The 15,131-nt window shown below is 39.9% G+C and overlaps 1 protein-coding gene across 6 annotated transcripts in view; it reads left to right on the forward strand.

The window, feature by feature from the left end:
* grik2 (glutamate receptor, ionotropic, kainate 2) overlaps positions 1-15,131 on the forward strand; it is a 296,366-nt gene that overhangs the window by 140,405 nt on the left and 140,830 nt on the right. The gene's annotated exons all lie outside the window — the stretch shown is intronic.

Consider the following 15,131-nt stretch of genomic DNA (forward strand, 5'->3'; position numbering starts at 1 on the left):
GGACAGGACTTCATGTGCATCAGCAATATTAGATTATATTTGATGGCTTTTTGCTCAAAAGTTGTGGATGCTCTTGAATAATTCTTTGACTGTGTGTTAAACTGACTAGTGTGAATTTCATAAGAGGATGTTCTGTGGTGGCCCTGCGATGGGCTGGCGACCTGTCCAGGGTGTACCCCGCCTTTCGCCCGATGCCAGCTGGGATTGGCTCCAGCCCTCCACGACCCTGTACGCAGGATAAGCGGTTGACAATGGATGGATGGATGGATGGATGGATGGATATTCTGTGGCGTGCTCTGTCAGTTCAGCAGCTATACTTTCCCTTGTTTATTGCTCAATCTGACAGTTTTGCCATTTGCCACTTTAAAATAATATATAGCGTTTAAACGATCTCTCCAGCTTTTTAAAAATCAGTAAACACCTGGAGGTTTACTTTATTTCTATGTCTCAAGTCAATGTGGTAATACGACTTGATTTATAACCAAATATACATTGATTCAGCAGCCTGCGGTTTGTAAACTCAGTGTGGCCTAGCAAAATCAAGGGCGATATTACAAAGAACATGCACCATTGTAAGCATAATAAACTTTGAAACCTCAAAGTAATCGTCACACAGTTGGGGCCCATAAAGGTCCTGGGGCAGTTGCCAGCTTTGCCAATGTTTCCAAATCCGCACAGACTAATGCAAGCCTTCTTGATTTTTCTTTATAGTCATTTTGTATGTTTAACAAAACCAGATTCACCCCATCCACCCTGCGACAGTATCATTATCTATTTAGAAATGCATGCTGTGAACATTAAAGAGTTACATTCCAGTCAAGATGCCATTGTTTCCAAATATACCTAAGACATCATGTATACAGGGAATACGTGCATAAAGTGGTACATGGGTTACGTTCAGTAATGGGAAATAAATTCAAGAGAATATCAGGAAGCAAAACATGACAACAGTAATTAGGTTTGCAATAGATGCTGTATTATGTAACACAGAAACATCACTGTTGGCCAATATTTAATGACCATTGCACATTTCACCGTTTGAAGCTACAGGCTACCTCATAGCTTGCTTTATTGAAGTAGCAGTTTAAAGCAATAAGAAGTTACTACCACAGTTATCTGCAAACACATTTATTCAAATAATGTGATCTGGTTTTTCATTTCTGCAGTTTGTACAGCAGCATGACAGGGTATCAGGAGTGGGCTGCCGATTAGAAGCACGTTCAAACAGTGCTTCAGCTCAGCTCCTACTTTTTGGCAGGCCTGTTGGAGTGGCTGCTCTAGCTTTGTAGCCACGTTGTCAGTCTAAGAAGAAATACATTTTAATATTTAAATTCTGAACTTTAGAGTGCTGGATACAATATTATTGTAGGGTCACTGAATTATACTGACTGAAAACAAGCATGAAGAGGGCAATTGCTCCTAGACTAGCCAATGAGAAGCAGCTGCAGTACATTTCCTCTTTGTTTGTGACCGAGATTACATAAAAAGATAGAGTCCATGAATATGTTATTGCACCCAACAGCACAGTCAAATTCACCTATTGCAAAATTTGCCAACATTGTGCATTGTACATGATAAAATCTAAGAATGTATGTTTAAATAATGATTAAAACACACTCTCCAATTGATAGTTTTCACGTGAGGTCACATACCAAGGAAAGTGCTCTCTTGGAGGGCAAAAAAGACGTTATTTTCCGCTGCCTGCCAACCAATAAGCAAGTGATACACATTTACTTTGAGTTGCTGGAACTGCTGGATGGTTGTTGTGCTTTCGGATGCACTAATTGAGTAGGAGACGAGCCCGGGATGTGTTAGTGAGGGATTCACCACAAGGTAAAGGTAAACATACCGCAGTCAAGCGGCGGCAGGGACCTTAATGGTAGAAATGCGGCAGCGCATGCTGTGACGTTATATGGATACGGATACGCCCGACACTTGCAGTTTGTGTTCATATCTTTCTTTTTCTTAAGTTGAGAGGTGATCCAAATAAAATTTGACTGCTTTTGCGCCGTCTCTACGGGGGAGTCGCGGTGTGAGCCGCTATGTTGGTCTGTATGTGACATGTGACTGAAAACTATGATATTCCACTACTAACCTTCAGGAAAAGGTTTGCAGTGCATTTGTACCAAAATCCAGATCATAACAATGTATTAACAATTACAATTGCATACTGATTCATTTAAAAAAAATGGCTCATTAACATTTTAAACTACATACTCAGTGGTAGGGCTGGGCGATATGGCCTAAAAATAAAATCTCTGATTATATTTTTTTTAATTCAATTTACGATTTTTTCCGATTTCCCCCCCTACTTAAGGAAAGCAATAAGGTTTGTTGGTCAGTGCGGCTTTGTTCATCGCGGAGAGACTGGCATTTTTCATATTCGGCTGGATGTCTCTGTTTCAGGTGTTGGAATAGGTTTGTGGTGCTGCTGCCTTTCACTGCGATAGGCTTTAGGCAAATGTTGCAGCGTGGTGTCTGTTGTTCCACATCTGTCGCAGCAAACCCATACCAGTTCCAAACAACAGATGACTTTATTCCTTTCTTGGGAACAAACTTCCCGCTCTCACCGGTAGCCATTTTGTCGCTTGCTGTTGCTGTTTAGTGTATGATGTTGTCGCTATGGGAAACGAACACTACGGAAACCCCGGGGAGCCAAAAATGTGCTATTACACAAAAACTCGATTTACTTATTTTTTAAATCGCCCGCAACAAAAAATTCGAATTAATTCATTCAATCGATTTTTCGCCCAGGCCTACTCAGTGGCTTTTTAGAAATTAAGAAACTCTGAAAAGTGACAAATATTTGTAAAAGGGTATATGTGAGAATTTATTATAACTCCTTGCTAAAGCAATTTTCACAACCTGGCAAGCCAAAACTTGCACTTATTAATGGCTTATTACAGTTCTGTTGAACTATGGTGGGAACCAAAGAAGCTTCCAAGTGGACTCTGCTGCAGTTCGCTTGTGATGTGAAAGCAAACGAACCAACCACAGGATTTTATGATAGCAGAAATGTGATTTTAGCATTATTTCTAAAGCTAAACTACCAATAAAGCCATGTGCTGATCGCGAAATCTGTTCAGGAAGCAGTCTTATAATTGATCTGTGTAAGGCATCTATATACTGTATTTTATCAAATCTTTGTTAACCTCGATAACGCGTTTGCACGCCTGCACGGTTATTTACCCCGATTAGTAGGTCGAAAGCTGCTTCTCCTTGAGAGCAGGTATGATAATGACATACCATACTGCCTGTAATGAGCTGGTTTCAGCTTTGTCATTGCCATGGGCCATCATTAGATCCCATTACCCATGGTACAATGTTCCTGACTGTGTGAAGCAGAAGTCTAACCGAGCTACATGTAGTGCTACTGACACACGGTGGTGGAGAGGACTTTTGAGGAATATGGTCAATTCACATATTGAGTGTTTTTGTGCCAGCTGGATGAAGCCTAGATGGACTAACTTTTAGTCTGCTCTTCCACAACCTCTGAAGGACCTTGGAAGCAGATGAAGGGCTGCTGTGCTAAACAGTATCATGTTTACTCTTGCTTTAGGTCACTGTTGGCAGCATATACATTGCTTCTGTACACTACAGTGTACTGTTTCACTATGATTCAGATTCCAGCACCCATATTTAAGCCTACAGCTAGTTCTAAACCCCTCTCATCGCACAGTGCACACAGTGCCAACATCCTGATCCTGCCCAGGCTGAGAAAGTTTGCAGATGTATGAAGTAGTGCTCAGAGGGTCCTTATAGCAGATTCCTTTCTCTGCTCATTATCTGCTTGCTGGGAAAAACTCATCAGATGCACTTGAGTGTTAAGACTATTAGTCCTCCTGACAGTGTGTCTTAGTCACGGAGTAGTGGATTCTGCTACTAAGGCAATATGGCAGAGCTCTGCTCATAGTCATGTCTACAGTCCATTCAAGGCATGGGCATTAGTATGCCTGACAGAGTAGGAGTCTTTTTAATTAGCAAAGCTCTGCTTGAAGACTTAAAATTCATTTGTGTTGCTTTAAGTGAGATCAAAGTAGTTTCTTTTGTCTCTTTGTCTCTCACCCAATTCTGCAGTGTCCTCACAGTAGAAGGAGACGGACAGGTTTGATAGTCATATCATTGCCATAATCAAATATGGGGTGTGGCAAACCAGCGTAGCACATACTCAGCAAAACCTTGTAAAATTAAGGTGGCCGTTATTTTCCTGCAACTGGATTTTAGCCAGAAGTAGGCTGGGCGGTGGTACGGCCTTAGGTCATGTGGTCCGGCTGGACTGGCTGTATGGTCAGAAGATACCGTGGGAAGTCCGCTGCACATAATCTAATCCCTGTGCTTTGTTTTATGATGTGATGAGGGTATTTATATAATCGGTGCTTACATAGATGGTACATGCTAGTAATGAAGGAGAAAAAGGGGTTTGAAGGGGATACTGTCAGTGTTGGGCAGTAACGCGTTACTGTAAGAATATTACTTTTCCCAGTAACTAAGTAGTGTAACTAATTACATTTCTAAAACAGTAATATTATTACTAGTTGCTAAGACAAGTAACGCTGCGTTACTCGTTACTGAACGCACCGTCCTTGACGTAAATCCACGGCGACTTTGTTGTTCATGTCCGCTGAGAGCCAAACACTAAAGGAAGACAGGAGAACGAGGGAGAGAGGCGTTCTGTCCACAGCTGGAAGCAGCTGCTGCCATTATTGTGTCACAGTCTAAGATGCAAAGAACACTGTCGTCTATTGTAAACTCTGTGACCAGCAAAAAGCTTTCAGCTGCGAACATTTCTACATCTGACTTATTGAAGCGTCTGCTGAAGCAGCACAGTGACGTGAAACTTACAGAAAGAAACTCCAGCAGATGCCGTCACTGATGCTGGACTCGTCAGGAGAGAGCGGCGTTAACGTAATGTTTTGTAACTGCTGAATACTGCTCTTATAAACAGGCTACATGTGCAGAGAAACAGCTGTTTAAAAGTTGGGATTTACTTGCTTTATTTTTTTATTTCAGCCAATGGCGTTACGAATCATCAGGCCCAGGCTATATGCTTTGTAAAAACCACACTCCTTGCTGCTGTTATGGATTTGATGTTGCAGGTCTCCCACCTTTGCTTATTTTACTCCTTTAATTCCCCATCTCCCACTCTACCCCCCTTTAGTTACTTAGGGACTCTAACCCTAAGGGGACTCTAACCCTACAAGAACACGAGGCATTATTAACGTTGACTTTAATGTTTCTTATGAAACCTCACATTATTACGAGATAGGTCTATAATGATGGAAGGTCACAGACCACTTTATCAGGTTGTCGTTATTCCATTGCTCCTAGCAGCACCTGCATTAGAAGAATGAGTTGTGGTCTAATTTGAAAGTGTCTCCTTTTTGAAAATTACATTGAGCAATGTTTCTAGCGGACCTGACGGCCATATTGGACTGTGTTTTAGGTGAGCAACAAGCAACGTCTCACATTCATTAGATTGGACAATGGGGGGAAAAAAAACCACAAAATTTAAAAAAAAATTTCAACTCCGTGCGCTCAGAGCGTTCATTCAAAAACGCAGGGCGCAGCAGGCGGCCAAATCGCGATGCGCACCTGGCGCATTAACAGCGCGCAGAACTGCCAAAAGAAAACAATTTTAAAAAGGCGATATATTTTCATCTTCAGAAAGGGGTTGGACTGCCAGGAAGGTTAAGAACCCCTGCATTAGATGAAGAACTGTTCGCGGTTGAAGCCTTTTTGCTGGTCGTACAAAGTTTACAGCGGACGACAATGTTCTTTGCATCTTAGATGACACAGTTATGGCAGTACACCTATCTCCTTCGTTCTTCATTCTTTCTTTAGCTTTTTGGCCAGCAGCCAACTTGAACAACATAAGGTCCAGCTTCCCCTAACCTGCCAAAGCAGTCGTGCATACAAAACAAGTGGCATTCTGGTAAGACAGTAATGCAGTGTTAACAGTGTTAGTAATTGTAATAGTATTACTGTTTTGGAAATACTACAAGTTACTGAGTAACGCGTTTCTGCCCAACACTGATCATGTGGAATCATATTGGCCACGCTCATTATTACCTAAGTTATGGTGCATTGTCAGGGGACAGATCAAACAGTGTGGATGAGTCAGACTCAGATCTGAGATGTTAAGACATACTTTAACACAAAGGAAGCTCAAACCCAAGGCCCAGGGCTACTGCTTTCTTACCTTGAAATCAAAAGACGTTAAACAACCAAGGTATTCTGCTGGTATGTTCCCTTTTCATGCTATTCATCCCTTAACTGTGAGAAACTCTTATCAAAAGGCTCCCTCACAGGTTTACACACACACACAAGTCAATACACAAGGTCAAAATGAGGTTTTAACACAAGACACAACTGTTATTATGGTCTGTCATCACCACTTCTAATTCTCAGTTTAATCCAGCCAAGTACTTCATTGCTTGATAAATAATACACTGCCTGATTTATGTGTTGAGCTTTCTCACAATGCAGCCATCACTTTGGTGGTACAGTCAAACTGAATGCAGGTTTACAGACTGTGAAAGAATGAATAGTGGAATGTGAAACTGGATGTTTTAACAGTCCTGAAATGTTAGTGTGAGATTTTTAATGACACCTGTGAAAAAAACTGTTCACTGTCAAAAACTGTCAGTCAGTGTTCTGCAGAGGACAATATGGAAAGTGCTGTGTAGTAACCTAGCCCTAGCTGGCATTCATTTTCAGACTTATATTGCATATGATAATCAATATACCATCTTGCGCTATGATTTCTTGCAACTGTAAACATGTAAAAGCCAGTGGAAATTCCACAAGATTAGGGAACAGTGATGTTGCGGTCTGTTTTGTAGGGGGAAGTGACATCTATCTATTTCTGCTGCAACTGCACAAGTATAAAATAGCAATGGTGAAAAGATGCATGTTAGATCTCTTTTAATGAATGAGGCAATACCATATTTGGCAGTTATATTTCACCACAGGAGAATGACTTTACATATTCCGAATCGGGGAACAAAGAGTCTGTTTACGCCTGCCGTTAAAATGCATTTTGGGTGATCAGATTGTGATCAGATAGCACTTGACCACACGCAAGTGTAAATGCACCCGGGACGCATAGAGGACAGATTGTGATCCGTTCAGCAAAACCACCTCTGTAGGTGGTTGGTAGGTGACCAAATGCTATCCGCATACAACAACCACTTGGGCGGAAATATGTACTGGTCACAGTCTTCTGCAAATAAAATCCAAAAGTGCCTAGACAGTGTGTCCATTCAGTGTTGTCCATGAACGTGCTCAAACAGTGCCGATCATTGATCATGCTTTTGGTGAACCGATCGTGTCCGTTTGTGAACGTGAACTCATGCTAGGGCTTGGCAATAAAAGAGAAAGGCGCATCTACAGCTTGTTTCAGACAGAGGCTGAAATGAAGGCCTACATGAAGAGCCAGTAAAAGACAGAAAATATTTTTTTGTACTTTGAATCATGCAAAGCTGCCATACAGGAGTCACAGAACTACAATATAGGACTGGAAAAGCAGTTTAATAGGTCTCCTTTAATAACAACATAGCACGCACGTTTTAACACATGTTCAAAAATATTTGATTTAATTCATTTGGATCACAAAGAACAAATTACTGATCCGCTGTTTGACATCAAGTGTTTGTTCTGACCCTAAATAAAAGTTTAAAGAACAATTAACCATCTGGTTTCTTCAACTTTCACTCAGGAGCAAAAATCAGCCTTTAAACTTAGAATAAATAATGATCTGGCATTCATGGTAGGGCTGGACGATATGGACAAAAATGTTATCACGATAAAAAGTTTCATATCTTTCGATATCGATAATTATTATAATAAGTATCAAATCGTTATTTCTTTTGAGTTTAAAGGCTGATTTTTGCCCCTGAGTGAAAGTTGAAGAAACCTGATGGTTAATTGTGGTTTAAACTTGTCTTTATGGTCAATACTTGATGACAAACAGTGGATCACTTCACAAATCTGAGGCAGAACATTCAAAAAAATTAGGATAAAATGTTTTTCAACACATATGCATGAGTAAAATTAAGTAAAAGCTTTTTTTTTAGTCCTTTTTCCTCAACAGAATAACCATCTTAATAAAAAAGTATTAAGTCCTAATTTGTGTATAATTGAAGTGAATAAAATCTAATATTTATTGAATATTTATTGAACATTTATTGAACATTTGTTATATTGTTATTGAAAAAAAGTATATTGCGATAACTATTGTTATTGTTTTATTGTCCAGCCCTAATTCGTGGTGAAGTTTTTATCGTTTACCATTTTTGGCCATATCACCTAGCCCTACACATTATAGACAATGGTAGCAAGAAAATGCTAAGGTTTTTGTATCTAAATAATGATTTCATAAAATGTTGTGGTTTTGCATGTATAATAACTCTTTCTTCCCTTCTGTAGATTTTTTTGCCTTTGCTTTTCTTATCTTAGCTATTTAAAAGACTAAATGTATTGTCTAATGCCGCTCACCCCAACCCAGGCCCAAAACTTTAAATTTCTCTGTTGAAGTTAGATGTTTTTCTGGGAAATGAGATCACTAGCTCTGGTAATAATAGAGGAGGTGGGGGGAACTCGTGTGCAACAAAAAACTGCAACACTTAAAAACAGAGTAACTCCGGGAGTTCATTAGTGCATTTGACATTGTCAATGGATAGACGAGAGGTGATGTTTTTTTTGTTTCTTTACTAGCAGAAGAGCACATACACAGTCAGGGTATTCTTTTTCTCCACTCCCCATAAAGCAAAGGAAGAGTATGGGGAATCAATTAGCTCCTCTGAAACAATAAATGGTGCTCTGGCTGAATCATAAACCCAGTCAAGCGCTTTCTGCAGGAGAAAGCATCAGACATAACGGCCGTCTGCTTAATTCAACTCTGTGTTAAAAGAATGCAAAAAACAATCTCACATGGGGAATGTTTTTAAATTGACTCACCCTCTTTTAAAGCCATAAAGCTTGATGACTTTCCTCATGAGTTAAACCATCAACCGAGGCTGTAAATGGATAAGTTAATCTTGGTAGGGGAATCGAAATGGAGGACTGTATCTACGTGGCAGTGGAGGCGGAGGTGGTGGGGTGGTGTCAGGGTTCTCTCCGGTCGTCTTGTCAGATTGCTAATGGACACATTGTAATGAGAGATGCTCTGAGTGTTTCGCAGAAAGAGACAATGTGAGGGCATACGGACTGACATTGCAAACCCAAATGGCCCATTTTGAACATGAGGCGTAAAACTGCCCATGGTATATGAGATAACCTGAGGGCCTGTAGGGCCATGATGAGGTAGAAGACAGAGTGGAGGGATGGCTGTGAGAGAAAAGGAAAAAAATCTAAAGTAGACAGGCGGGAGTAGACTGCAAAGTAAGGGAAGTGTGAAATTTGGGAGTGCAGTTAGGGGGGAATTTGGACAAAAACAAAATACCGAAGTAAAGAGACGCAGGAGGGGGCGACAGCAGCGAGTAAGATAGCAGAGAGCAGCAGAGTGAGTGCAGCAATGACATTAAATCTGTGGCTGAAAACAGATGATTTCCCATTTAACACTCCATTGAGTTCTCCGTTATCCTGGGTCCTGGCTGGCACTGTGATGGCGCCACTGCTTTCCTTCTGTTTCACAATAACAACCCCTCAAACCATCCACGCTCCACACACACAGACACATACACACCATGCTCTACACCCCACTCCCATTGTTCACCTACTGTACTGCTCAATATCCCCACCACAGAGGCTTCCATGACGTTATTAGATGGCCTGCAGGATACTAGGTGGTGGTGGATGGTGTCCATATAACAACAATCTACCACCCACGCCTCTCTCTGTAGCTCCAGTAATGGACAACAATGGACTCGATGGGAGGCTTTGTCAACAGATGTTTTTTTTTTTTTTTTGGAGAAGGAGGAGGAGGGTGCGATCAGGGAGCAAAGTGGGTGGTGAGGATGTTCTCAATTTCACTGAATGAATTACACGCAAACAGCATTTGAGGGACAGAGAATGAGAGAAGGAATCTTTCTTTAGCCTCAAACACTCACAGCAGATATTCCTAAACTGTTTGAAGAGGGTGCGACCAGGGTTGGCTATCACGTTGGAACTTGTACCAAATTTCCAAGAACTGTGCATTCGATAAGACGCATGCATTTTGGATTCTGCTTATCGGTTCCTTTTTGCATATTTCAGTCGCAATCCCGAATGAACTGCAGTGAGCATTTTTACAGTCCATAAAATTGATGATAAATTCAATAAGAAGAATCGTAATTGATAAAATTGAAATGATACCCACGCGTAGGTTGGATTCAAGGTGTCACACACGATTTAGCAACATTTGAAGCTTTTAAAATCGGGGGAAGAGCAGCATGGGTTTCCAAGACAGTGCGAAAACATTTTAAATATAACTTTACAGGATATTTATATTCTAACTAGGTGATGATAAAAATGGGATAAAAACACCAATAAAAGCTAAGTAACCATAAACTTGGACCTGGGTATTTGTGAATTTAAAAAAAAGGGAAAGCGAAGATAAGTCAAAGACAATAACATCTAAAAGGAAGGAATCTACAAAATCTGATTTATAAGAGGGGTTAATTCAACTTTCAATGACTTTCCGTCCACCCCAGTGATCTCTTTGATCACTGCCACCGCATCTTCTCACTCATCGGTCCTCCTAAATGAATCATTAAAAGAATAAATAAATAAATGTGGTATAAGAAAGAATAAATCAATTAAAGAACAAATACATACATTTCACAGTTATCTATTATTTATTTTCTAGATACATTTTTTATATATACATTTTTATATTTATTTTCACATCGATTTGTTCATTTATATGTATCTATATATATTTATTAATTTATTTCCATTTAGATTTATAAACTAATTTATTTATTTATTTCCATGTGTATTTTTACATTTATTTCCGTATCTAATTCCCTATTGCCTTTGCCTTTTCCCTACGAGCCCAACCTGCCACTAATAATAATAACTAACACTAATAATCACTCATAGCAGTGTGTTCATGTCAACGTTTCAAGGTAACAGTTACTCAGCTAATTCCAGTCACACAACTTGGCATCGCTACCCTGTTTGTGCCTTTAGGAGATTTTTTCATGCAAATACTGGACATCAAGGCACTCTTCAAACATCAGGCTCTGGTGTTGGGTGTAAGAAATCTTATTTTGTCAAAGTATCTTGTGAAACATGAAACATTTTTGGGAGTATTTTCACTTTTCAACTTCTACTCGACTAAAGCAAGAGGCTTTAATGTCTGATGTTTTATCTTTGTTGTATGATTAGCTTGTCCTTTGAATTTACAGAATGTGAAATCTAACATTTTCAGTCAGTAGTTAAGACAACATGGCTGCAAATTTACAGTACATGGAAATTATTGCAATGTGAACCATAAACCATATATATATTTCAAATGGCCATGAAACACAAATGTGGTATTATTATGTGGTATTATTTAAAACTAAATGGAAAAGTAAACAGAAACGAGAGAAGGCCACCACAACAGATTCAAACGTCCAGCACACTGAGGATGCTCCCAAAGTCTCTGCAGCTCTCTGGCACCAGGTGGGACATAAGATCCACACTGTGAATGTGGGAGGAAAGTAAATGTGTAATAAATGCTTCAGCTTCAGCTTCTCATATATAACGCTCGCCAAGCGGCTACTCCGACACGCCCTCATAAACGGAGAGCTGCAGCACACAGCTCTTTATGGATGAAAGATCCTTTTGTTACAGATTAATAACTCACCGCTCTGAAACTCTCGCTCCAGTCCATGTTGCCAAGCTGGTCGGCAACACGAACAGCTGAACCCGAGCCGTTTACCGGCTTCTCGCTGACCCGCCCTTCTCTGCTTCTGATTGGCTAGTAGTCCTTAACTAGGAACTGAGCGTGTGCAACTCCCAACAAAGATCATGTAGAGACAAGATGTATCACTCCATAGCTAAAACGAAGCCTTCAACACAGGGTGAAAAGAGGAGCTGCAGCAATGTGCAGTATGACAAGAATATAACCATGTAAACCGGTTCTGGTACAACCTCTGAATAAGATTTGAACCTGAAAATGAGCAGAATACCACCTCTTTAAATACAGACAATATCAGCCAAGGCTACCTACAGTTTAAGCTGCGTGTGGCAGACGTGATGGAGGCTTCATAGCTGGCCATCACTTCAACAAGAACCGATCACTGAAAGAAACAAACATCTTGTAACAAATATCAAAGTGCCTTTCTCAGCAGTCATATTGAAGACAATCAATGCACAGCGCTGTCGATTGCATTAACACTCAAGTCAAAAATAGCGCTGTGGGGATTAACAATCTTATAAGAAGTTAGGCAATAACAGTTACCATCATATGTAATCCAATAGGAATCTAAGGCTAATTTATTGAGGTTGTGACAAGTAACATTAAAAATCCAGTGACATCCAAATAAACGCCTCCCATTATGAATCCCCTGATTTTAACTCTTGTGCCACCAGCAGGTCAAAGTTTTCACGTGTCCAGTAAAATATCTTAACAGCTGCCAGATTGATTATTAGAAAACTTGTCGGGAGGGTCAGAACAAAACAAACAAACAAACAATTAAATTAGATAATAAGTTAAAGATATATACTTAGAATAATTTTGTAAGTAGTAAACCACACACATGCTAAAACATTTCTTAGCTGTGTGGAAGTTATTCAGAAGAAGAGAAGAGAAACGCACATAAAGAGATGCGGTCTTAAAGACAGCGATGGATATTTTAAAGCAGGGACCAGGTAAAGCAACAGAGAACACAGCTGTTGGTGCTGATGTCATTCATACCACGGTGGTATAAACCGAAGACAAATAAAGTCAGAGCAGACACAGACAGAGAGAGAGAGAGAGAGAGACAGGTGAAGGTGGGTGCATGTGTGTCTGGGGTGAAGGTGAGCTGATTACTGTGGTTTGGGAGTAAACACTAAAATAAGGTGGAGAATTAAGTAGAATTAAAATGGTGAGATTAGAAATAGGGTAATGTATTCTTTCAAATATTTTCTATTAAAATATTTAAAAATGGCCTAATTTCTTTAGTTGGATTTTATTTGTAGCTTCAAAACAGCTCCCTCCAGTGAAATTGCGAACATTATCTAATAATCAATGTTTCATTATGATCATACAGTTGAATGGACCCCAGTGAGAACAGCCAGCTGGTGCTGATGGGGATCCTGATTTAAAAATAAATAAATAAATAATTTCCAATAAAGAAAAGTTACAAAGATGTTTGTGTATGCTGTCAGGTATAGTTGTTAGAAAGAAATATTCGGGATCGGCAGGTCAGACCTTTCAATTATCGGCAATTTGAATCAGCCAGGAAAAATGCAGTTGGTGCATCTCTTACTACAACTAACACGGCAATAAGCCCGTGTGAACTGATAATAGGCTAATGTTGTAAAGTTACCATTGTGTTAGGGTTTTACTCATTGTGATGTTAAGTGGCAGATCAGCTGCAGTTGAATATCTAAGTAAGAAACGTCCTCTGTCCCAGAGGAAACCTAAAATACTATGTGGAGGATGCCAGATAATAAGGATAATATGACCGATGATGAACCTAAGTCATATTTAAAAAACTATTGCTGTGTGTTGTTGGCCAGATAAAAAGTGGCATGGCAATTTGATAACATCACGGTCTCCATATTGCACTAATAATAGTAGTAAGGCTTCCCTAAGTACAATTATGGCTGTATTATTTGTTTCCCCTTCAAAAATTTAGCTTTTTTTAAGTTTTTACACCCTTGGATTTCAGGATATTGGTATGATTTATTTCATTGTGTTATCTAAATCAGTAATATTTGTAGTTTTCACTTTTAATGGCTGACAACAGTGTTTTTTCTTTCTTCAATTTCTGGTCATAAAAAAAGTATCTTCGTCGTTCAACAGGTTTTAGAACATTAACACTGTGACAGGGCCAAAATCCAAAAGCAGCTAAAAACCTAAGGGAGTGGGTGTTTGGGATGAGGAAGAGAAAGGACATGGAGGAAGGCAGCAGGCCAGATGGAGAGATGGTAGGAGATAGTTGGGCACTGACACCAATTCTGGGTGTCAGTAATGAGACACAGTGGCGGTCTTGGCCTGCTTTAGGAGTGTTTGCGAAACAAAAAGTGTTAACTCAATTATAGGCCAGATTTCCCCCAGGAAGATTGTAAAAGTGAAATTATCCCTGCTTGTTAAACCTGCCACTTAATTTCACTCAAATTATTACTTATGATCCCAAGGACCCCTAGGCTAATTGTTTCTCTCTCTGCCTTCCCCTCCCTCTTTCTGCCTTCTGCTTAGTTTGCAGTGACAGAAAGAAGCTGTTCCATCAAGTCTGGTAAATGGCTTTATCAGGGAGAAGCTGTGAGCTCCTTCTGCTTTGGATACTGTTGCTTTAGTCATCTGGGCAGCATCATGTCATTTTGTAAAATGAGCTAAAACTCTGGAAAGCACATTATGTGGTGAGGACATAAATCAAAATGATTTTCATCACATTGCACAGAATATGTACAGCTCGTCCTCCTTACCGAGTAGTTTTGTTGCCTAAATCTAACCAAACTGTGACCGTTTCAAACTGTTAACCATATGTTTAACGTCAGGTTACTTAAGTAATGTGCTTTCTAATGGTCGTATACGTCATTTGGGGATGATCTTTTTATCTCCATGTGATGCTAGCATTTTCTTGCACTGTCCAAAAAAATTATTACAAAAAAAGATAATACAATGACAAAAATATGCGTCCCAAATATGATTTGGATTTACAGTTGATCATACAATCAAGATATGCAAAGAGGCAGACCCCCGTCCTAGTGTTGTAGTCAAGACCGCCCAAACCGAGACCAAGTCAAGACCAAGACCAGAGTTCATTGAGACCCAGATGAGACCAAGACCAGTTCCCCACATTACATGACACACAATAAAATGTGGAACGAGATCAGAGGTACTTCTCAGATTGATCTGAAAGATCCACATTAAAACGCCCACATACGAACACTAAAAGCAACGTAAGCATCTTTATTCAACGCTCCTTTACCATGTTTACCATCGCGGGGAGGGGGGACAGTCATTTTAATTAGGGTCATTGGTTGCATCTGAAGCAAAACGTTTTACATCC

This window comes from Micropterus salmoides, unplaced genomic scaffold, assembly GCF_014851395.1.
Source record: "Micropterus salmoides isolate LMB-PRFRI ecotype aquatic unplaced genomic scaffold, ASM1485139v1 Ms_hic_scaffold_11, whole genome shotgun sequence".
Classification (NCBI taxonomy): domain Eukaryota; kingdom Metazoa; phylum Chordata; class Actinopteri; order Centrarchiformes; family Centrarchidae; genus Micropterus; species Micropterus salmoides.